Source organism: Eptesicus fuscus, chromosome 21, assembly GCF_027574615.1.
Source record: "Eptesicus fuscus isolate TK198812 chromosome 21, DD_ASM_mEF_20220401, whole genome shotgun sequence".
Lineage (NCBI taxonomy): Eukaryota > Metazoa > Chordata > Mammalia > Chiroptera > Vespertilionidae > Eptesicus > Eptesicus fuscus.
In genome coordinates this window covers 27,812,639-27,838,214 of record NC_072493.1, presented here as the reverse complement: position 1 = coordinate 27,838,214, position 25,576 = coordinate 27,812,639, and the positions used below count along the sequence as shown (strand labels likewise).

Sequence of the window (25,576 nt, the reverse complement as noted above, 5' to 3'; positions counted from 1 at the left end):
GAAATGAGGTTTTCTATTGTGCTTGCTGTGACCTTCCATGGGACTCAGGGGAGTCAATGCCCAGGAAATACTGTAAAATGGTAGGAGGCAGACACAGTTGACTGTTATGGGAAATGTTAATTTTGAAAACACGGGAAACATGCTATAGGTCCCTGGTAGTTTGACCTCAGCAGTTAGATTTTTTTAAAACTTCAATATTTTTCAGAGGTTGTTTTCAGATTTGTTTGTTTGTTTGTTATTTCATTAACAAGATTTTCTTATTATGTTGTCAAGTTAGAGGATGATTCTACTTTTTTCAAAAAGTGCTGCATAGTATAGAGATGACAGCAATATTTCATGATTTTTAATGCTTTGTTAAATAATTCCATGTGAGATGCTCAAAAATATTTTTCTGAATAAATGAGAAATAAGTACATGTATTAGAAATCAGTCTGTAAGACTATAGAGCGGACTAGATTCTACATCTGCTTGATATTCTCTTCTTGCCTTTATTTATTTGTGGGAGAAGTTGCACATATTTGTTTATGTTTGCAGGGAATTCTACTTGGTGCACTGATTCTGTTGTTTTCAGGTTAAATCAGTTGTTGCAAACCTTCCTATTTTCCAGTGCAGTCAGCCACGATTCTGAGTTTATGTGTTAAAATACCCATAGCACTGAACCAATCCATTGCATTTATCTTTAGTAACCAATTCTGGGGATTTGTTCTACCATCAGTTTCCCTGGTAAGGGGCATACATTTCTGCTCTCAATATATCTCCTGAAGGCAAGTGTCTAGGCTTAGTGAGGCAGTTGCACAAGAAAGAAAGTGGAGAGTCTGTCATTTGAGAAGATGCTATTGTAATTTGGGTCAATTATGACTTCTTAGTGCTCTCTGTGAGCAGGTCAGAGCAATAGCTTCCAGGTAAAGGGCTCTATTGTCTGTTGTGAAATGACTTCATGAGAGGCCCATTGTCCGTGATTAGTCCAGAGCAGGTCTCCTTGACCCCTCTTTGACTAGAGATGAACATAATGTGATTTCTTTATGAGGCATGGGTGCTTCCTGCAAATCTCTCATCTGATAACCAATCCTTAAGGGAGGGTCAGCACCTTCAGGCAGGAGTTTGTTCGTCCCCACGCCAGGAGCAGCATCGACCTGGGATCATAGTTGTTGAATGAAACATTGAATTACATACTAAAAAACAATAGAGAAAACACACACTCACACATTTACACACAACATTGTAGATGAGAAAGAGAAAAAAGAGCATGAGGGAAATAAACAAAAGTATAAGAACTGTTTTCTGCCAAACAACCTGCTATTCATTTGGTGATGAGAACTGTTCCCATTTCCTCAGTTAGGATTGGCCAGCAGTTACATCTCCACCGTGACACCAGTCTCACACCTTTCCCTCTGCCCCAGCCCCAACTCCCCATCAGGATGCCAAGAATAAGGTGGCCAATTTTTCTTAGCTTTCCAAGGAATTTGTACTTTGCTTCAGTAACTTGTCCCAAGCAGAGACCTTCCTCTAAAACACCTTTGCGTGTTCCACTGTGACATGCAACGTCTGTTGAAATTTAATTGCTTTATAATTATTGGGGCTAAAGGAGTTGATTCTTATTTATTTCCCCTCTATTCTTTAATATTACAAATAGTAGACTCTCTTGGTTAAAAGGAAAAGTAAGTATAATATCATCACATCACCTCCTGGTGTTTGAAATCTTGCTTCTGTATCTCCTGCCTAAATTTTTCACTCTCTGCTCGAGGCTTTCCAGCAGTGGAGAATTTACTCTCTGGTGAAAGAGTTCATTTCATTTATTATCAGTTAAAGTTGTAAGAAGGTCCTTTGTTAACATTGATCTGAAAATCCTATATTCTTACCTAGTAGTCATATTTCTATTTAGTGGTTCCCCCTATCTTCCATATTCCAGACAATTGAGAAAACACACACATTTATCATGTTCCTCTTGTCTACTTCAATCTAAATACTAGTTTAATTCAGTTCTTACTTAGTTTTATTGAATCAACTAAGTTGCCTCAAGGCAAGCATGGGTACAGTTCTTTCACCATCCTGGTCTTGTCTCCTTAGGGCTTTCTTTATCCAACCAAGTACTACAGCAGGAGATAATGGCAGAAAGGAAGTGGGGCAAAGGTGTGCAAATCATGGAGGTCTTTGTAGATCATTGTATGAACTTTGGATTTAAGTTGAGTGACATGGGGATCCTTTTGAGACTTTGGAACACAGGAGGGATGTGATCTAACATGTTTTAACATGATCCCTTTGGCCACAGTGTTGAGAGGCAGACTGAAGAAGGAAGCAGGGAAGGAAGCAGGGAAACCAACTAGGAGGATCTCACAATCACCTAGACACATGGAGGTCCTGTCATGGGCTGCAGTGGAGGTGATGTTGCTCATGAGAAAGGGTTAGTGTAGGGTCAGTAAGGGGGGAGGGGGTATAATGCCAGTCACTCATTGGAAAATTCTGATTCCCAGTGAACACAGCTTGGAAACAAACTAGGATCCCAATATCATGGAGCTCTGTTTTATCCACCAGATTGTCAAGCATGTGGAGTGAGAGTAAATTAATTGTCAAAACGAATTGCCAGAAAACCACAGGTCCATGCACAGAGTACAGTAGCTGCAGTGATCATTGTTAGCACTGTTCTGGGCACAGAATTCAGCATGCCATGCCACATCACATTATGCCGTTTAATCCTATGATCTACCTAAATCAGTGATGGCGAACCTATGACACGCGTGTCAGCACTGACACGCATAGCCATTTCTGATGACACGCAGCCGCATGCCGAGGATGAAACATTTGCTGCTCCTGAGGATGAAACATTTGCGACTAGAGTCTTGGAGTTAGTTTTTTCCTCAAAGTGACACACTACTCGAGTTATGCTCAGTTTTTTGGCGAAGTTTGACACACCAAGCTCAAAAGGTTGCCCATCACTGACCTAAATGGTGGTTGATATTCTCTTATTAAAAATAAGGAAACTGAGGCTGAGAAAGGTTAAGAAATGTGTCCCAAGTGGAGTGACTAGCAAATGATGAAGTGGGGACCTATACCTACTTTACACCTGAGCTGTGTTCCTGCAGTGTAGAGAACAGTGAACAGGGATCCCCAAGCCCTCAGCTGCAGCTGCTGCAAATACCGTGGGTAAAAACTGAGCTTTCAGGAAGCCCTTTAGCCTGAGAGGTCAAGCAGAGCTCTGGCCTGCAGGGAGAGACCACATGTCTCTCTGACTGTGGGTGTGGAAAGGTGTAGCGGACTCTGAGGCTCCTATGAACGTCCTGAGCTGCCCTGAAGGCCTCCAAGAAAGTTCTAGAAGGCAAAGTGGCAGGACACTGGCAGCAGGGTCTCTGCGGCTGCTTCCTGCTCACAGCCTCAGAGGCACATACCTGATCACGAAGAGCAAACAGGTTTCTAGGTGTATTCTCCTCACTTTAAAAACAGTCACAGCACCTGGAATGTGTGTGGTTTGAAGGAAACTCTCATCACCCTGTTTGACTTGATGCTGTGGCTCCTCCTCATAGTCAGGGCTAGGAAGGATTAATTTCATTTTGCAGAAAAGAAAACAAGGGCTAAGGAGGTTGTATTACTTTCCATGCTCACATGGGGAGTCCTGACATTCTACTTTCCAATTCCCTTGCTGCTCTACTGAACCATGCTTCATGGAATGGGAGGCACAGAAAAGCCATCAGCAAATGATTATTGAGCACCTACTATGTGCCAGATACTACGGAGCAAAAAACAGACAAGTCCCTGACCTCCTGGGACATACTTGTGGAAAGAATGTTGTGATCAGGAAGGAGATGCCCTGAGTCCTAGTCCTCACTCTTTTATTAATTTACATGTGATGATCGGTTGGATAGCCACCATCTCAGAGCCTTACTTTCCTCACCTGTAAAATGAGGAAATTAAGACTTGTCCTGCCTTCTCTTTAGGCTTGTCAAGTTGGCCCGATGCATCAGTGGGGGGAGTTGGGGACACAGGGGTGGGGGGAGGGGGGCGTCTGACTCAGCAACTGTGTGAACAGGGCTGGCATTTATGATGTGAAAATAATATGACCAGTGGACAAACCACACTGACTTCGTATAAATAAGATCATGCATTGTTTCCTCATGGACCTGCTATTTATAAAGGCAGTGGCTTCATTGCCTGTGACTGAAAGAAGTTCTTCACTCCCATTGTCATTAGCTCAGGAACTGATGTCGTTTCTCCTGTAAATCTTTGACTCAGGAGTGCTGCCACCACAAGATTCATTAGCCTGACAAGAGAGAAGGGGTACCCCACACACACACACCCAGTCCAGCAGTGTAGACCTGGTGACAAATGTGGCAAACTTAGGCTGATGCTGATTCCCTGAATATACCATTAGCTACTGCCGTGTCACATTACACTGGTTTATGCAAGAGCCATGCAGGAGATGAGAGTGTTTAAATGCCTTTATTACTTGGCATCATGATATTGGTAATAGTTTGCAATGATTATTTGTTTTCTCAGCACAGAACACATTCTTAATCTAAAAATATGAATTACACTTAGTGGCTCATTGAAAAGTATGTTCTCTGCGTGGGGGGATCAATCTTTTCTATTGCTTATTTTTCTTTTCTTTCCAGCAAGGTTAATATTCAGAGCATGATCTGATGGACTTTATTTTACAAGGTGAGAGGTTTCCCAGAAGTGCAGTGCTGGCTCATTAGTCCACTGCAGAAGAAATTGTTCAAAGCGATTTGAAGGGGCATCATTAATAGCCCAGTCCTCTCTGTGCATAAGCTGAGGTCCCACCTTGCGGCTCAGGTTAATGAGGATATTCCGGTAACTGAACTCACTCCTCCACAGGTTCAAGATGGACCCTGTTATAGCCAGTTTGTATTACATCATGGAAAGACCATAGGGTTTGGTATTATAAGACCCGGGTTCAAGTCCCAGCCGTGCCATTCACTGGCCATGTCATTAGCTCTGAACATACTTCCCCAGGGGTACTATGGAGATGGTATATAAGAATGCTTGCCTCTGGATCATTGAAAAATCAAGTGATTCAAGTCCCCATGCTCCAAATCTAACACGGAATCTCTACTTCACTCCCTCTCTCCCAAACTCAGTAAAAGCTTCCAGGATCCATCCAGTGTTCAAAGAAACTAATTGGTAATCATGCACACTGCCCTTTCCCACATTTCCCCAAGAGCATGCCCTGTCCCAGCCCTGTTGATGTCACCTCTCAATATGTCTGGAATCTGCGCATCTCCCTCTCTATCTATTGCCACACCCTAGCCAGGGATTTGCCATCATTCTCTCATGGACTATTATAAGAGCTTCGTACCTGGCATGCTTGCACCTACTAAGCCCCTGTTTAATGGGCCCTTGTGGGTGCAGCAGAGGATCTTTTTCCTACACTCTGATAGCATGTCCCCCCTTTCAAAGCTTTCTGTGACTCTGTGTTGCTTCTGGGATGTAAACCAGTGCCTAACTGTGTCATGGTCCAGCCCTTGCTTTCTCCCTTCACCCCACCTCATTCCACTCTCCCTGGACCACTGCACTGAACCCTGGCCTTCCATGTACATGCCAGGCTCTCCTCGCCCCTTCACGGAGTCTTCATTCATACTGCGCCCTCTGCCCAACATGCTTTGTCCTGTTCACATCCAAGTCTAGGTGACTCTTGCTCAAGACTCAGCTGTGCTGATAAGCCTTGGGTGCTCCCCTAGGTAAAGCCAAAGCCCTCTGTTACTCCTTCCCCCCACACTGACCACCATCATCCTTCTGCACTTACCATTGTCACTGGGTGGTTGTCTGTTTTCCCCACCATGTGGTAAACCATATGAGAGGGTGGGACTATTGTGCTTCGCCCACAATTCCACCCCTATTCAATGGCTAATGCCAGGAAGGCATGGCACATAGTAGGCACTACATAAATATATGGGGAACAAATAAAATATAAAATGTGTCATGCATTTTTAATTCTTTAATAAAATAAGCTATTGGAAGTTCGTTTTATACCAGACGTTGGGCTGTTTTCTGATAAGCAAAGGTGTCTTGAAGCCAGCTTGTACCTGATCATGAAAGCCAATTATATACATCTCTTCCCAGTACCACCTTCACAGACATTGGTAGTTTGAAATCAATTGGCCACGATTCCAGTATGGCAGTATTTACACCACAGAAATCTGCAAACTTAAAACTCAGGCTGGGTTTTCCCCCCTTAAGATCTGGTTGTTGAACATTTACCAGTGCACCACATGAAATGGAATTTTAAATTAAGAGTATTTGGTATTATTATAAAGCATGTAGTATTACAGCAATTATTCAAAACTTCAATGTTGTTGAAATGTCAATGGAGAGGAGAAAATGGGGAAAAGGGAAAATGTCTCTGGGTGACTGGGGTGAAATTGCTCCTTGTCTCCCCGCCTGTTCTCCCCTTCCTCCATAGGAATAGAAAGTTCACTGGAGCCTATGGCCACTCACAGTAAAGACTACGTTTCCCAGCCTCCCATGGGCCATGTGGCTGCCTCCAGGGAATCCCCCTTTATAAAACGCTGGTGCTTGCTCCTTGTCATTCTTCATGAATCCCTGCCAAGTGAAATGTGGTCAAGAAAGTGAGCACATAATCAGTCATCTAGGCACTGGAAGGCAGGAAGATAGAGACGGAGTGCCTCTGAGATTAAAAGTCCAGGACTGCCTGCATACAGATGTTTACATGAGAGGGAGAAACTTCTACATTTTCTTTAGGGGTCCTTGTCACCCTTGAACTGTCCATTGAGAAGGATGGGTGTGTAAATGCATGTATGTGTATATATAAGAAATACATATTTATATATTCATATTTATGTTTGTGTGAGGGGTGGAAGTTGTATTGAAGAGATTGAGTGTTCTACACCATCTGATGAGAGGTCTCAAAGTACATCTGTGAATGACATGATGGAAAGCATTATATTTTCAGGTGTTTTTTTTTCTTTTGATAAGTTACAAATCTTAGCAATCTATAAGAAATAGTAAAAGAATCAAATCAACTTTACCGCAGCATTAAGCTATAGCTCATGTTCACTGTATTTTGTTCACTACTGTTTCCTCCAAGCCTTTCCTCTCACCTGGCATATAATAGGCACTGGTTCAATAGTTGCTAAATAAATGAACATGTGGTCTCATAGGCCTCAATAATAACACTTTACTGAATAGGTTTTCATAGCCAATCCCATTTGAATAGTAATATTCTAGAGCAGTGGTTTCATCCTGGAGTGATTTTGCATACTGCCCTCCTCCCCACCCCCCACACCCTCTCCCCCCAGGAGCCATTTGACAATGTCTGGGGCATTTTTGTTTGTCACAACTGGTAAGTGCTACTGGCATCTAGTGGGCAGAGGCCCGAGACGCAGGTCAGCATCCTGCAGCGCACAGGACAGCCCCACCACAAGAGTGACCCAGCTGCAACTGTCACCAGAGCTGAGGTGAGAAGCCCTGCTCTGGAGACTTCCAAAGGGGCTACTCCAAACCACAGTGTGTGGAGGATGGAACACGCTCTTGCTCTAAAATTCCATTTCATTGGGTATTTCATTCTGGGGCAACGTTGCTGCATATGCTCCTCCTTATTGGGTTTTATAATGATTTACCACGTGCAGTGTTTATTCTCAAGGACCTGGCTTTTAAAAAAAAGTATGAAAAAACAATGAGTAGTGACATGCCATGCCCCAGTGCTCAGCTGTTTTTCTTGTCTCAGAAGCCTTCGTGCTTTCTTCAAATCAGTATGAGGTTCTCAATCTGATAGTAAATCTGTGAGATTTACCTGACTGATAAAGTTTGATCTGTGAAAGAACTTGGTGCCGTTATATGCCTATCAAATGGTGATGCACCCAGTACTGTATTTCCTGTGTAATTTTAGTTACATGATAATAAAAAGTTTGAGAACTTTGGTCGACTTTGGCGCGTATGGCTGGGAGACCTTCCAGGGGCGTTCAAGGTCTGCGGTGAATGTATGATTTAGACCACAGCTCCTCAATTGTGACATTTAATCCATAGAGATAAATCATCGCGCGCCATTGGCAGGGCTCTTTATGGATAAACAGTCCTAAAATAATTATGTTTAAAACTCCATCAGCACCTCCATCAGAAAATCACCACCATTTTTTTTTTCTTTTTATGTAAGAGACTAGAATGATGAAACTGTTTACTGATTGTGGTGCTTGGGACCAAATTATATCAAAGTCAGAACACTCAAACTAACATTCCCTTGGCTGTCCTTGGGGATTGCTGGGTACCATTTCTTTCTCATCAGTAGACTGGAATTCATTAGGATTAGATCCTGACATTGGCATGCAAGAAAATGCCTGATGTATAATAGTTAAGAGCAAGATTCTGAAAGCCAACTCTCATTTATTGACTCTGTGACCTTGGGCGAGTTGCTTGACCTCTTTGTGCCTCAGTTTTCTTACCTTTTCTATGGGATAATAATAGTCCCTACCTCATGAGAACAGCCACCTGCAGCCTGCCTTCCCATTCCATTCCTCGGCCCCCTGTAGCCACGTTTGGGTCTTAAGCAGAACAGTGACATGATCAGGTTTCTATCTTAGAGACTGCTGTAGCTGTAAGGGGAGTGTTGGTAAATTTATTTTAATGTGTATCTTGACTTAACAGATTATTGAGAGTTGACAATGAACCTGGCCCTGTCCTAGGTGTTTTCACCCACACCATCTCAAACACATTAATTTCTGGGCTCAGATGCTTAAAGTCTTAAATGAAGCCACAAGAAGATAAGAAGTCAGCAATATAGACCCAGGGCCATTAGGTTCAGACAACATTTGGTAGCTTCAGTTCCCCTTCATTGTGTGATCTCATATTTCCATGAGCTAGAAATCACTCCTGGTACTGGGTTGATGGGGCATGGTGAATATGAGAGACCAAACATTTAGTCTCTGATGGCTCGAGAGGCGGAGTATATCCAGATCAGAGCTCCAGCATTGCTGTGGCAACCACTAGAGGAGAGCAACAGGGACCTGTCCTAAAGGACCGATTTCTGAGAAAACTGTCACATTCAGATTCATCTGTTAGTTTGAATTCAAAGACAAGAAATAGAAGACATTATTTAAAGAGCAATAATACAAAATACAAAAAGCTAATGAACTCTCTCATACCTAAGTCTCCATATAGAACTATCATTCCCACAAATCTATGTTTTTAAATATTTTCTCCATTTCACAATTGTAGTCACAAAATGGCAGAATGATTGTCTGAAAATATTCCTCCTGATGCTGAACATATTCTGTGTGTTTGAGGTTGTGCCGAAAATTCCATGCAGCAGTGACAGTGAAAGAGCAAACATCTAAAATACAAACACTCACAGAGGGGTGAAAGCTTAAAATAACCGTCAGGAACATCAATCATTCCAAAGGGAGGAATTAGTAGAGGCAACGTATTTATTATGTGTATCCTCCTTATTAGCGCAGAGCACCTGTCATAATTTCTAAAGGAAAAAAAAAAGAAAAAGGAAACACTACAGTAATGAGAGAATATACCCAATTTGAAGTCCAGAAGGTGCAGTTCAAACTTCAGCTCCCCAACTCCCCCAAAAGCTATAGACCTTGGGAAGGGATTTATCTGATTTAAATTTAGTAAGGGTCCTGAACCTTAAAATCAGAATAATCATAGTAATGCCCCATCCTAAGGCTGTTTTATTGGAAATAGTAGTCTGACACATAGCAGTTATTCAGGGAAAGAATCTACTATTTATTATTATTTTCCTACCATCATTGCCCTTCAGTCAGAGACCACCAGAAACACAGTGTAGTTCAGTGTGGTTTCTTGCTCATGGCAAGGAGGGGGAACACACCATGCGTAACATGGGGTGTCCTTGTACAAGGGCATTGGGAAAGACGTAGAATTTGGGCTCCTATTAGCTGCCTTAGGGGAAGAAGGTTCATAAAAGTGGAACATTGCTCTGAATTGGATGCTGTAGGAATCAGGGGTGATTCTATGATTTGAGAACTTATCAATCTATTTGTAGAGAGGGTGGGTAGGGTGAGGCTGCAGCTGTAATCAGCAAAGAACAGCTGTCAATCAGAGGAAGGGGGATGGCATGGACAATGTCCGGATCTGTCTGTGTTCAGACTCATTTATGAGTGGTCGTGTTCTTGTCCTGATCCATCATGGTCACACAGTGGCCTTGTCTGATGCTAATGTTTTACAAAGTTGGTCATGTTCAATGGGAGAACGCCAACATCTCCAGCAAATGGTACCAGGCCAGTTTCTGGATGTCAGTGACTACTTTTCTCTTCTTCCCACAGTCATTCAACAAGTCTTTAGTGAGTGTTGTCAATCCCAGGTGTCCTCTCTCTACCAAAGTTTATATTCTATTTAAAAAGGTCAATAAAATATGATAAAACTGGTGCAAAACACAAAGAAGAAAATAATATAAGATAGCATGATAAGGAATGACCAAAATGTAACCTGAATCAATGAGGTAAGATTCCACTGCCCTCCCCCACCCCCCACCTCCCCAAGGAAGTGATGTTTGAACTGACTCCTCGAAGACAAGAAAAATGTTTCTACCTAGAATCAGGGGGAGCATGTTCTGGGCAAAGAAAAGAGCAATTTCAGAATCTGAAACACAAAACAGCTTTGCAAAGGGAAGGTCTTTGCCAAAGGGAAGAGTGTGCCAGGCAGAGGGAATAGACCTTTCAGAGGCTCTGAAGCAGGGATGAGCTTGCAAATATGTGTGGTTTTCTATCAGTGTAGTGCCTGAAGGGATGGATGGGCAGAGGTAAGACTGACTGTGTATGTCTATGCAGTCACATAGAGAGTCTGGCTTTTATTTTAGATGTGAGAAGAAATCACGGGATGATTTGCATTTTGAAAAATTGCCTTGTTTCCTGTGGCTAAAGAATGGATTGTTAGAGGTGTCCAGAGGGGCTGAGGTAGGAGGGTGGTGGGGAGGTTGTACAAGAAATGAAACAAAGCCTTCCTCATTAAAATGCAGAGGCATTGGAATGTGAGGCCATAGTGTAGACTCTTAAGCTGACAATACCGAAAGGGATTTGATTATTTGTCTGACCCAATCATCTCCTTTTCATGTAAGAAAATCAACCCTGACCAGAACAGACAAAGTAACTTGCCCACATCTAAATTAGTTAGTAGCAGAACTAAAGAAAGCAAATAGGGCTCAGAACCCCAGAAGATTCCCCCATCCTAGTGCCCCCACGCACTGTGGAAATAGGGACTCATTATATTGGGGGGAGGGATCTCTGCAGCTAGAAGTTCCTCCTCAGATGGGGCACCGTGAAGAGATGGTAAGGGGGGAGGGAAGTCCTGATGTCCTTCTAGCATGACTATGTAGCGTTTCTTAATTGTCTACTTGGGTGTGTTGGCCAAGGAAGGAAACATGAGCTCATGACCATGATCTACCAAGAGGGTGACCATCCTGGAGAGATTTTCCTTTCTTAACATCCCTAAACCTGTGTTTACTTTTTGACACAACTATCACACTTCTAGGAATTCATACTCATGATATACTTAAAGATGCATGTCAGGATTTTATCTGTTTCTTTTAATCCAAAAAGTGCTTGTATGGCCAGAAAAAAAATTTTAATAAAAAGAAAATATTTTTAATAAGAAACTAGTTAAATTCTAGTACACCCTTGGCTGGTAGCCATCTGGTTTACCCTGTAGGCTGTTTCTCCCTACTTTGATTGGTAACCATGCTCAACACTTTGAGGTAATGGAATATGTGAATAATAGAATACTATATACCCATTTAAAAGATAACTTTAAAATTGGCAAGAAGTAAGCTATACAATAGCAGGATCCATTTTTTTAAATTTATATAAAATTTATGTTTTTATCAAAATATTAACAATGACTTTCACTGAGTGGTGGAATAATGAGTGGCTTGTGTTTCTCACTTTTCAGTCATGGGTGTTTTCTAATTTTGACAGAACAACATGAATAACTTTTGTGATACATAAGAAAGTAGTTTGTAAACTTTTGCACATTATTCTTTCAAGTTGGGCAGCTGCTGTGAGTGACACTGAGCTAAGCTTCTGCTCTTTCTGATATGGCTTCTGACTGTCACAGCTGCCAGCCAGATTCTGGTTAGCTCTCTGAGGGTTGAATGCCTATATTTTCCTGGACCAAAATAGAAACAGTGTCTGGAAAATATGGGAGTACCTCCTGGAACACTGTACATCTATTTTATGATGATTCAGATCTGGAAAATCTAGACTTTCCCATAGTGATGGGTCCCACACCCTATTCCAAGAGAAAATGTTCTAGGGCATGATAAGGGATAAATCCATGCATGAGCCTTCATGAGTACTACCGTATATAGGCTTTGTTTTGAATATTTTTAAATATGGAATTCCATTGATACAACATCTTTACGAGGTAGTATTTGGTAATGGGGCTTTATATATAAGAAGGCTGAAATTGAGAGGGTTTGAATGTTTTGGCCTAGCTTACACAGTAAGTGTCAGGTATAGAAGGCAAGTAGAGGAATACAAGAACAGCTCTGATATGTGTTCTCCCCATGCCCCAATGGAAGCTACACCCTAACTCTGGCTGTGCTACTAGTTGGGTGTATTAATGGGCGCATAACATGTATTCTCTCTGAGCCTCAGTTTCCTCATCTGTAAAATGGGACAAGGAGGTATTTGAAGTAAATGAACCTTAGCATGCCATCAGCCTCTGTAAGAATTCAGAATTATGCCTGAATTTAGATGGGATTTACCTAAGGACCTTCACATCCTGTCTTCCACACCAATGAGTAACTATTTCAAAGCTACCAATCTGGTGACTCAACCAAAACACCCATCTTCGAGGGGCATAAAGAAATCTTTGGCCAATATCTTTCTGGATGCAAATGCTTTGCTCCTGAATTGCCTGTCACCTTGAACAGACTGATGATAAATGAGCAAGATTCAGTTTTGTCCTGGAAAACTTTTGCATGGCATTTTTTTTCTTTGCTTTTCTTTATAGAACTATAAAGTCAATACTTTAGCTTTTCTCTGATGTGAGGCTTATATTTTTCTGGGCTAGATGTAACGAAGAGCTTTCCAAATGATCAGTGACACCTCAAGTCAGCGCTGTGTTTTGAACTTGTCCTTTAGAATATGTAACTTCATTGGGAACAGTGAAATCAGAATGTTAGCTTAATACTCTGCCAGAAATGCATGGAAAGATGTAGAATGTTTATAAATGAACAACCAGTGATTTGAGCTTGGTAATTTCATTCAAAGATGTAAAGGAAGCGATATTACAAAGGACATTTCTGTTATTTTGTCAAATGCTAGTCACCAAAAAATAAAACTTCAACCTATATTCTTGACCTTCAGAGACGTATTTTAAGATCATGTGGCTTTTCTTAAGCAGCGGAATTATTTAGTGAGATTGAACTGTCAGGGACTTTAAAATAAAGCCCACCAAATACCAGCCACTCTGCAGTGCTGCAGCTGTTCAGGCCTCGATCTGCATATTTCATATCAGCAGACTGAAGTTTGCAACTGAAAAATAGCTCAGAAAATACTTATCACCCTCCATGCCAAATGCAAGGAGGAATTCATCCAAAGCGGAGAATGTGATATTGTGGGTGACCTCCTCCTACACGGGTGCTCAGTGTGCCTGATGGAGTTCTAGCTGCAATTACGGTCCTTCACCCAGTTCAGGCCACACCTCTGAGAAGGGGCTTCCACACAGGTAATTATGTAAGGAGCAAGTTAATTAATATAAGGAGCAAATTACTATGAGGAGCAAGCTTGCAGCACTGCACCTGCAGATATTAGTAGCATGTTTTCAGTGCATGTAAAATGATGTGAAGAAGATTAATTTATATATCTTTTAGGGTGTAGCTTCCATTGGGGCATGGGGAGAACACATATCAGAGCTGTTCTTGTATTCCTCTACTTGCCTTCTATACTATAACCTGACACTTACTGTGTAAGCTAGGCCAAAACATTCAAACCCTCTCAATTTCAGCCTTCTTATATATAAAGCCCCATTACCAAATACTACCTCGTAAAGATGTTGTATCAATGGAATTCCATATTTAAAAATATTCAAAACAAAGTGAAATCAACATTTCACTGGAGTGAAATCAACATTTTTAGCTCATAAGGAATTTTTATAGATTGCTAGTACCTCATTTTCCGCAAAGGATGTTAAAAAAGAACCAAGAAAAGTATCACGTGATCTCACTTATATGTGGAAACTAATGAACAAATCAATGGACGAACAAAATAGATATAGACACATGGAAGCATGGGGCAGGTTGAGGAATCTCAGAGGGAAGAAGGGAGGGGAGTGGGGAGAGAGAAACCAATGAATTTATATGCACATATGCATAACCCACAGACACAGGCAATAGTGCAATGAAGATCTGGGGGAATAGGAAGGGGCTAATGGGGGAGGGAGGAAAAGGGGACATCTATAATACTTTCAACAATAAAGATAAATTTAAAAAAAAACACACAAGAACTCAAGATCATCAAGTTGAATTCCAAGTATTCTAGGGGCTCCCTAAAGGAATAAATGGCACCTTCCATAGAGGCAGGTGATGATGATAGTGGTGATGATGATGATGATGATGGTGGCTATGATGATGGTGGTGATGACAGTGCTGGTGATCATGGTGGTGATGACAATGGGGAGGATGACGGTGATAGAGACACTAATAATTATAATAATGCTGCTGCTGCTGCTACTAATGTGATGACAGCAATGATGGTGGTGACGGTGAGGACAGTGACAACAATCAGGGTGATAACAATCAACAGTGACACCAGTGATGATGATGAAGATGATGGTCCAATGGTAGAGACTTACATTTATTGATCCCTTGCTGTGCACCACGTAATGTGCTAAGCAGTGCACATTCATTGCCTCACTTGATCTCCAGCACTATCATATAAGGTATACTCATGCTGCGCTTTTCCCATTTTATAGATGTTGAAACTGAGGCTTATTAAAGACATTAAGAAACTTGCCTTTGGACAATACTTCTTAAATTTACAGATTTAAAAACTCTTTACCGAGAGATTAGGATATTTGTTCGAGGTTACCCAGCTGGTGAGTGGCAGAGCCAGGATTCACAGCTGGGCCATTGGGCACCAGATTCATGCTCTTACCAGTCGCTGTGCAGTCTCCCTTGTGAAGATCCCATGACAATACGACAGTGCCCAGGGAATTGTCCTGCTCCTCATCTGTGCCCTTGTCAGTGTTGCTTTTATTAATAATAAACAGCGGTGAAACACGGGCTTCAAGCAGAGGAGCTCTTTGTTGGGCAGTGTGCTGGAGTCAGTGTGAATCCCTGTCCACCAGATTAATTTCACTTTCATTCACAATAGTCTATTCTGTGGAGAATATGCTCGCAGTTATTTTGCCTGAAGGTATAAAAGAGTTCAACCAAATACTAGCTGCCTTTTGAATGTCTACAGTAGTTAGAACTCGGAGTCCCTAGCGATGGGGAGAGAAGTGCAGGATATAAGGGGAGACTTACAGTTTTCTCCATCAGGAAGGCAGAGCTTGCCCATGATGGAGTTCACAGAGAACTCCCCAAATGCCTCCATTCCCAAATTTCAGGTAAGAAACTACAGCTCTTAAGAGACACAGGCAATGTCTATCCATGTTCCTGATCCAAAAGTCTGGGTTTTTTTTTCAAATAAGGCCATGCTAGTCTTAAGACTTTACCTCTCAGGGATTAATTATATCTTTATAGTTTTAATTTAACTTATTTTCCATGGCAGTGAAGTCTGACTAGACTCGTGTGTGAACTCCTCCCATGCCAGCTTCTCCTTTCTCATTTAATCCCCATGCAACACCAACAGTGGGTAATAGTTTTGCCATTTTGCAGATGAAGAAACTGAGAAGTTGAATACTTTCAATAAGGTTAATAACTGCAACATTTTAACCCAGTTATTCTTATACAGAATAAAGAAAGGGTATTTCTTAAAGGCTTCCTAAGTTTTCCCTAAAATAAATTTATGGCCTTGGAAATTAGAGCCTGCCATTTTCACACTTAATCTCAATTTGCACTCATGTCTGTGACAGTTTTTTAGCACCTGGCTGCAGAAATGAGGAATTCAGGATCCTAGACTGATAGCCTTCCCCAGCATTAGCTTTCCACAAATGTGTCAGCGTTTTCACACTTGGCTTTATTTTCTTCCCACACAATTTTGTTGGAGATAAAGATAATCATGTGTTTCCTCTCCCATCTTTTGTTTTGGTGGTGGTGGTGGTTTTCTTTTTGCCTTTGGAATTCAGAATGGCTTGCCTTCTTCACTTGACTGAGTAAAACAGACTGGTTGAGATTTCTAAACTTCACAGTTAGAAGCTAACATAGCATCTCAAAAATTGTCAAAAGGAAGGCAGGAAGGAATGTTTAGTCTAGAAATATACTCAGTGTTCGTAGTCTGCACTGATGTAGGTACTTTGGGAGACACTTGAAGTAGAAGGAACACGGTTCCTGCAAATGAATGCCGGCATCAGGGAATTTATAGATACCTGTGCCTATTGATGCAAAAATGCAGCTAGAAGTTTCCAAAGAATTATCCCCTTCCCACCCACCCCCAAATATTTTATTAGGTATAACAATACACAAGGAGGTACTTTAACTACATTTAGAACTAGGTGCTTAGACATAGATGGGTCAGCTGAGCCTTTTTTTAAACAGAAGTTGCTTAATGAGATCAGTTTTCACCATTCAGCATTATAGTCCCATGCCTCCAGTTTTATCAAATAGTTTAAATCATTTCCAGGCTCAGAAAGGAAAAATAGAGGCAGAAAATGAAAATTTGCTTAGGAAAGATTTTTTTTCTTCTTCTTCTGAATGATGGGAGAAAATCCACACAAGGATTTAGTACCATTTAACTCTGAGGATATCCTGTGCTTATTTCTCCATCCCTTCTCTTTTTGGTGGTAATGAAATAAACCAAGCTCCAGAAAAAGAGGTCTTCCCTTTAATTAATTTAAACAAAGTTCAACAGACTTAATTGTCTAGTCTGCTGTAACATAGAGGAGTTGCTGAGAAACACCTGGGCAACTTGAATGAATTTCATGATGACTTTGTTATGGAGTAAATATAACAAATCCTATGGTAAGTTCTTAAAGTATGCTGTTTGGGCTTTTAAACAGTTATTTTATATAATAAAATCAAAGGTGGACCATGTTTGCCCATCTCTCAAGTTATAAAGCATTGATTTGGTTCACTCTAGTGACACATTACTGCCACCTAGTGGTAGTGTACCTGCATTGAAAGGGGTTAAGAAGTAAGGAAATGTTGAAGGAAACAAATCCATTGCCAGCACCACCCAACTTAACCCCCACCTCTCTTTCTCTTTCACACACACACATACACACATACACACACACACACACACACACATCATTTGTGTCATAAGAAGTTAGATGGAAGAAGCATGTGAGTTAAAGTGGAGCCAGACTGTGGAAAAACCTGATAGGCAAACAAAGATTTAGCCTTCATCTTAAGAGCACATAAATTCAATTGAAGGTGATTGAGCAGAAGAGGTTCATATGAAATCAGGGCTCCAAGAAGATGATAAGAATAAGAATGTGGAAACAGGTGGATTGGTCAGGAGGCTGCTGCAATAAACCAAATGTGAGATGATCAAGATGGCTAAGAAGAGTAATAGAAGCAGAACTACAAAGTTGGGAATAGACAACTTTTAAAAATCAGTTACACATATTGTGTGCCAGGCACTGTGCTAAGCCTTGAGTAGTGTGAAAAGACAAGTAAGACCAGTTCCATCTCTCATGAAGCTCCCACATAAAGGGGTGATGATCCCAATTCTGGCTCTCACTTTGATGCACCCTGTGGTCTCCATGGGTTGCTCCACTCCTCTGGACCCCAGTTTGCTTACTTGAAATGAGGAAGGATGAATTTGGCTCACACGCTCTAGTTTGTTTATTTCTAAGCAAACTCAGGTTAGAATGTATGAGATATTTCCAACAGAAAATGATAGGAAGAAAGTTTCCTTACTATGTATAAAAGATACTGGAGCAGAGTGAATGAAAAGTGTGTGTGTGTGTGTGTGTGTGTGTGTGTGTGTGTGTGTGTGTTAATGCCAAGGTCCAAGCCAAGCTATGGGGGAATTGTGGCATCACTGATTTATAGAGGTGTCAGGAAGGAGAGGCCCCTTTGCAGGTAGAGAGGGAGAAAGCAGGGTAAGTTTGCCAACACCACAATGGCGGCTAGACTAAGGTGACCAGATTTTAACATTGGTAAAGCGGGACACCATTGACTGGGGGGGAGGGGGTTCTTGATTAAAAATTTGGTCTATATTGTAATCGCTTTTGGTTTTTTTAATAAAAGGAAATTCACTTCTTAGATCATCGTTGAATTTGCATCCTCTTTTCTTACTCATTATGTTAAAAATCTAAAAAAAATAATTTAAAATTATATTATAAATTATTATATACATATTGCTTAAAAACACAGTAAGTAGGTACATAATTACATGAACATATTTTATTGTTAGTTGATAAATTAAATTAATTTGATTGTTATAAAGTAACTATATTTTTTAAATTATTTTAATTTTAATCCTATATTTCTTTCTAAATAATAAGAATACTAACTTGTATTATTTTTCCTCTTAATATGCAGTAAGGTAAGTCATAAGTGTCACTTTCAAGGCCGGCGCTAGACTTTTTGCTGCCACTATAAAATATAAATAATATGAGAACTGTCTGCTAAATTCAAGAAAATTTATGTATTTATGAAATAAATAAATAAATTACTTACCTAAATTATCTGAGTAGCTGATTTGTAATGCCATCACTTGTTTAACTAGCTTACTAGCATGCAGTACAATGTGTATCGTCTGAGAGACAGTTACAAAGTGTTTTCGTCGTTGCCAATCCCAAAAAATGCCATTGTTCATTAAGTCCAAACAATGGTGGTCGAATTCTAACAACTGATCAACAATGCGAACTTTGATAAGCAGTTCTCGATAATCAGTTCTTAACAATTATTTGTTACTAGAGGCCCAGTGCATGATTAAATCATGCACGTGTAGGGTCCCCTACACGCTTTCGCTTTCGATCACGGAGGAGCTGGGTGCCTGTCCACTGGTGCACCAGGCCTTTCAGAAGCCTCCGCCGCGCCGGAGGCTTCTGAAAGGCCTGGTGCCTGAGCGTACAGGCACCCAGCTCCCATGCTTTTGCTTTCAATCGCGGGGGAGCTGGGTGCCTGTCCGCTGGTGCACCAGGCCTTTCAGAAGCCTCCGCCTCGCCTGGTGCCTGAGCGGACAGGCACCCAGCTCCCCCGCTTTTGATGGTCCGCCGCGGGATGTAAGCTCGCTGCCCCAGAGGCCCCTTCTGTGCCGCAGCAACAGCCATGGCGCAGACGCTGAGCTCGCGCCGCCGCTGGCGACGTGAGCTCAGCGTCCCACCGGCCCAATCAGCCACCCCAGCCACCCCGAGTCCCGCCCCCTGCCCCTCCTGGTGAATCGTGGGCATAGCGAAGGTATGGTCAATTTGCATATTTGTCTATTATTAGGTATGATTATTAAAGTTTAACATTATAAAATTAACAAAAATAATATAAAACTCATATCCTGGCTAAATAGCCACATGGCCACCGAAAACCGTATATTCCCTTCCTGTTCTCCCGCCGTTCCCTAGCTTGTCGTGCATTCTTTCCAAAAATCGGGACTTTTTTAAAACGCCGCGAGACATGGGACAAATTGTTAAAAATTGGGACTGTCCCACCAAAAGCGGGACATCTGGTCACCTTAGGCTAGACATGCAAATCCAGAGATCCAGGATACTGTCTTCCAGGTGGAGGAGTAGCCAAGAGTGGAGAAGTGCAACAGGTCTGTGTAAAACGTTTAAAGTCCATCCTATAGGGTTCCAGATGCCCAGTCTTCTCTACCCTGGCTGTGTGCTCTTGACCAACTTACTTAACATCTCTGAGCTTCACTTTTCTCCATGTGTGAAGGAAGCAGGATTAACAGTATTCTCTTCAGAAAGCTGCAATGAATATTCTATGGGTCAACATAAAAGAGTGCCTGTAAACATTCAGTGAATAGTAACTAGTATTACTGGTAGCCTCCTCATCATCATTATTTATAGAAACGTAAGTTTTCCCAGGGAGAATTGGTAGAGTGAAGAATAAGAGGGCATAGCTACTCCTGGATGAAGACCCAGCTGGAGAAGAAGAGCTTGAGGAAAGAGAGAAAGGAAGGGGTCAGAGGAAAGAGTTTTCTGGAGGAGATGGTGGGCTTGGTTCAACACTGCTGACACAGGGAAGACTCGAAGGCGAGTCTGAGGAAAGTCACAGGGCTTGGGACTTGCAGGCTATTGAAGACTTTTGGAAAAGCAGCATGTAAAGAATAGGGGATTCTTCACACGGAGATTGAAGGGACTGTGGAAGGAAGGTAGGCTGAAGAACATGCTCCTGGGTACTTGTTTACATCCTGGAAATACTTGAGAGAAGGAAGATTGGGTTTGTTTCCATAGTCAAGAATAGATGAAGGGCAGTGCTCTGCAGGCTGTGACTTCCATATTCACATTTCAGATTACTTACATTCCTCAGGACAACACAAACCAGCCCCAGTGCAATTCGCTTCTGCAATGATCTCTAATGATCTAAGATGGATCGTCTCAGCTAGAATGTCAAGCCTTCAGGGAGAGGAGCCCTAGATGTTTCTTTGAGACCTGAGATGAGAGGATGGTCAATAAAAGTAAACGATGAGGTTGATGGTAAAGATCTGATGGCACCAAGAGAAAAATAACCGACACACAGGAATCACTAAGTCCATGGCTACTGAGAAAGGAGATATGGCTGTCCTGCCTGGTTTGCACATATTTGCCAGGTCCCTTAAGCTCAGTACAGCACGGATGCAAAGCAGGAATATTTTGACTTTTTGGTAAGGTGCTTGCTCTGTAAATAAACTTTGTGCATCAAAAATAAAGTTCGGAGAGGGGAGTTTATAGCAATAAATGCCTACATTAAGAAGCAGAAAGACTCCCCAGTGGCCTGTCTTCTGAGGTACTCAAGCCCATGCACGATTAACTCTTAATCGGTAGCACACATGAATCTGGCAACAGAGAGACAGGAAGAGGAATGGCACTGTGAGCTGCAGGAATCTGAGAAGAGCATGTCTATTGTGAGCGCTAAATGACATGGGGTAATTCCACGATCTATAAAAACAAAGTTACACTATTTGGAGCGCAGTAAGATTTCCTCCAGTTCTAAGTAGTCATCTCTTGGCTAGAAGGAAACATTATAACTTCTGAATTCATATTCTCTAGTATGTATGTATGCCTCTATTTCAGAACCAAATGTAATATAGGAAAAAGTTATTTCTAGGCAAATCTCTGTTTTCATGATTTCTTTCTGGATTTTGTTCTTCAGGATTTTATCCCTTTTCATTCTTTGCCGATTTTTTTAAAAATAGGCTAGCATTGAAAAATAAGAAATAAAGTCCAGGATAATCTCATCAATGTTTTTGGTTATATAATAAATTAACTTTGGAGCAAAAACCAATAAAAATAAAAGATCTTTAAAGGGGGAGGGAGCAATGTTTGGGGGGAAAATTAATTATATGTATATTCTAATTGTGTCAGAAAAAAAAGCAGAACACAAACCACAAAGTCTAATCTTAATTATATTTTAAAAATATATGTATACAGGAAAAACTGCAAGAAGAATATAGACCAAAACCTTAATATGAAAAAAAAAAAGAAAAAGAATCTAAAAAGAACTCATTAAACAACCTAACTCTGTGCCTTAAGGAACTAGAGAAAGAAGAAAAAACTGAGGCCAAAGTGAGCAGAAGAAGGAAAATAATAAAGATTAAGGCAGAAATAAATAAAATAGAACATGAAAAAAAAACAATAGAAAAGATTAACCAGATTAAGAGTTGGTTCTTTGAAAAGAAAAACAAAATTGGCAATCCATTAACTAGACTATTAAAGGAAAAAAGAAAGAGGACCCAAATCAACAAAATTATAAATGAAAAAGAACTCAGTACAACTGATACTACAGAAATCCAAAAGACCATGAGACACAACGGTGATTGACTATACGTCAACAAAGTACAGTCTAAAAGAAAATGGAGAAATTTCTAGAAACATATAATTTACCAAGACTGACTTGGTAAGAAATAGAAAATCTTCATGGACTAATTACTAGTAAAGAGATTGAATCAGTAAACAAAAAGAAATCACCCAATAAAGAAAAGGCCAAGACCAGATAGCTTCACTGGTAAATTTTACCAAACACTTAAAGGAGAATTAATATCCATCTTCCTCAGACTCTTATAAAAAAAATTGAAGAGGAGGGAACACTCCCAAACTTATTTTAAGAGGCCAGCATTATTCTGATACCAAAACCAGGAAGGATACTACTAGAAAAGAAAGCCAAAATCTCTAGTGAATAAAGATGCACAAATTCTCAAATATTAGCAAACCGAATTCAGCAATCCATTTAAAGGATCATTCACCACGATCAAGTGGGATTTATCCCTCAGATTCAAGGATGGTTCATTCATTCATCACAAATCAATGTGATGCATCACAGTAATAGAATGGGAAAAAAGAATCATCTGATTATCTCAATAGATGCAGAAAAGCATTTGACAAAATTCAACATCTACTCATGATTTAAAAAAAAAAAAAAAAACTCTTACCAAATTAGGCATAGAAGGAACAAAGGCCACATATGACAAGCCCACGGCTAACATTATACTCAATGGTGAAAGTTTGAAAGCTTTTCCTCTAATATCAGGAACAAGACAAGGGTGCCCACTCTCACCACTCCTATTCAACATTGTAATGGAAGTCTGAGCTAGTAAGAAAAATAAGTAAAAGGAATCAGAATTGGAAAGGATGAAGAAATATTGTTTCTATCTGCAGATTACATGATTTTATATACATAAAACCCTAAAAACTCAACCAAAAAAAAATACTGTTAAATATAAAAAATTGCAGACGGCAAAATTAACATATAAAAATCAGTAATGTTTTTATACCATAACTACAGATTTTCTGAAGAAGAAATAAATCAACCCCATTTACTGTAGCATCAAAAACAATAAAATAGCAATAAATTTAAGCAAAGAAGTGAAGGATCTCTACTCTGAAAACTATAAGGCATTGATGAAAAAAATTGAAGGAAGACACAAGTAAATGGAGAGGTGTCCTGTATTCATGGATTGAAATAATTAATATTGTTTAAAAAGCCATAGATTCAATGTGATTCCTATCAAGATTCCAATGGAATTTTTTACAGAAGGAGAAAAAACCCACTTCTCAAATTTATGTGGAACCAAAATAGCCAAAGAAATTCTGAGAAAAAAACAAAGCAGGAGCCATCACACTTCCTGATTTCAAGCTATACTATAGAGCTATCATCATCAAAACAGTATGGTATTACCCCCTGGCAATGGTCAAGGAGACACCTGATTGGTGGTGTTGCTCTTATATCAATCAGGGGCAAAGCAGATGTACAGTCCTTAGTTCATCCTAGCTTGATGCCTGTGTCGGTGGCCAGAGCTGTTTCATGCCTGAGGCACATAAAACACACACACACACACACACACACAAAAAAAAACCCAGTATGGTATTGGCATAAAAACAGACAGAACAACAGAACAGAGTTGCTGGTCCAGAAATAAACCCAAGCATATGTGGTCAACTAATATTTAACAAGGGATCCAAGAATACTCAATGGAGGAAGGACAATCTCTTTGATATGCAATTTGGGAGTAACTGGGTATTCACATGAAAAAGAATGAAATTGGACCCCTATCTTACACCACTCACAAAAAAATTATCTCCAAATGGATTAAAGGCTTAAATGTAAGTCCTGAAACCATAAAACTCCTAGAAAAAAACATAGGAATAAAACCCCCTCACATGAGTCCTGGTGATGATATTTTGGATGTGACACCTAAAGCATCAGCAACAAAGTAACAAATAAATAATGGGGATCACATCAAACTGAAAACTTCACACAGCAAAGGAAACAACAGAGAGAAAAGTGGAATGGGAGAAAATATTTGTAAACCATATATCTGGTAAGGGGTTAATATTCAAAATATATAAAGAAATAATGTAACTCAGTAGCAAAAAAAAACAACAAATAACCTAATTTAAAAACGGGCAAAGGACCTGAATAAACATTTTTCCAAAGAGGCCAACAGGCACATGCTCCATATCCCTAGTCATTAGGACAATGCAAATTAAGCCACAATGAGATATCACCTCATACCTGTTGGAGTTACTATTATCAAGAAGACAAGAAATACAAGTGCTCCTATGAATGTGGAGAAAAGGGAACCCTTGCACACTGTTGGTGGTGTTTTAAATTGGCAGAGCCATAATGGAAAACAATATGGAGGATCCTCAAAAAAAAAAAAACCCTAAAAATAAAACTACCATATAGTTCAGCAATTTCTCTTCTAGGAATATATCCAAAGGACACAAAATACTAACTTGAAAAAGTATTGATACCTTCGTGTTCATACCAGCATTATTCACAAAAGACAAGACATGGAAACAACCTAAGTATCTATTGATGGATGAATGGATAAGGAAGTTGTAAATACACATACATAAACTCACACACAATGGAATATTATTCATCCATAAAGAATGATGAAATCCTGGTGCTTGCAACAATAGGGATGGACTTTGGACCTTGAAGGCATTATGCTAAATGAAATAAGCCCGGCAGAAAAAGACAAATACTGTATGATCCCACTTATATGTGGAATTGAGGGGAGGGGGAGTGCATAGAAAAAGAGATCAGACTTGTGGTTACCAAAGGTGGAGGGGAGAGGGAGGGGAATTGGAGAAAGGTGGTCAGAGGTACAAATTTTTTGTTATCCTAATATATAAAAACCCAGGGTTCGTAATGACTGACCAAGGCTTGACCAAACACTGGAAGTCAGTCCTGCAGTCAGTTGCCGTGGCGACCCAGCACTGAGTGCCGAGGGGGCTGTGGATCAGGCCTAGAGAGAGGCCCAGAGAGAGAGGCAGGGACTGATCCGAAGCTTCCGTGGCAGCTGTTGATCAGCTGTTGCCTCTCTCTTTCTCTCCATGCTTCGCCAGCCAGCTGCACCTCTGTTTCTCTCCAGGCCTCCACAGGGGCTGCTGATCAGCCCTGCCTCTCTGATCAGGCCCAGAGATAGGCCCAGAGACGCTGACTGGCATAGAAACCAACCAATCAGAACCAAATCTGGGTGAACTGTTAGGAGCCAATGGCTGCCTAGGAGGTGGAGCTTTTGACACTGACTGGCATAGAAACCGACCAATTAGAACCAAATTGGCTGGCAGGGGAGGGCAGTTGGGGGCAAGATCAGACCAGCAGGGGAAGGCAGTTAGGGGTGATTAGGCAGGCAAAAGCAGTTAGGGGCGATCAGGCCAGCAGGGGAGAGCAGTTGGGGGCAACCAGGCTGGCAGGGGAGGACAGTTAGAGGCAATCAGGCAGGCAGAGGCAGTTCAGGGCGATCAGGCCAGCAGGGGAGAGCAGTTAGGGGCAAGATCAGGCCGGCAGGGGAGGGCAGTTAGGGGCTATCTGGCAGGCAGGCAGAGGCAGTTAGAGGCAATCAGGCAGGCAGGCAGAGAGGTTAGGGGCGATCAGATAGGC

The 25,576-nt window shown here is 41.0% G+C and overlaps 1 protein-coding gene and 1 pseudogene across 4 annotated transcripts in view; both read left to right on the top strand.

The window, feature by feature from the left end:
- Nucleotides 1-25,576, top strand: part of CDH13 (cadherin 13) — a 1,044,015-nt gene that overhangs the window by 736,754 nt on the left and 281,685 nt on the right. The gene's annotated exons all lie outside the window — the stretch shown is intronic.
- Nucleotides 23,358-23,502, top strand: LOC114230993 (small nucleolar RNA SNORA48; annotated as a pseudogene).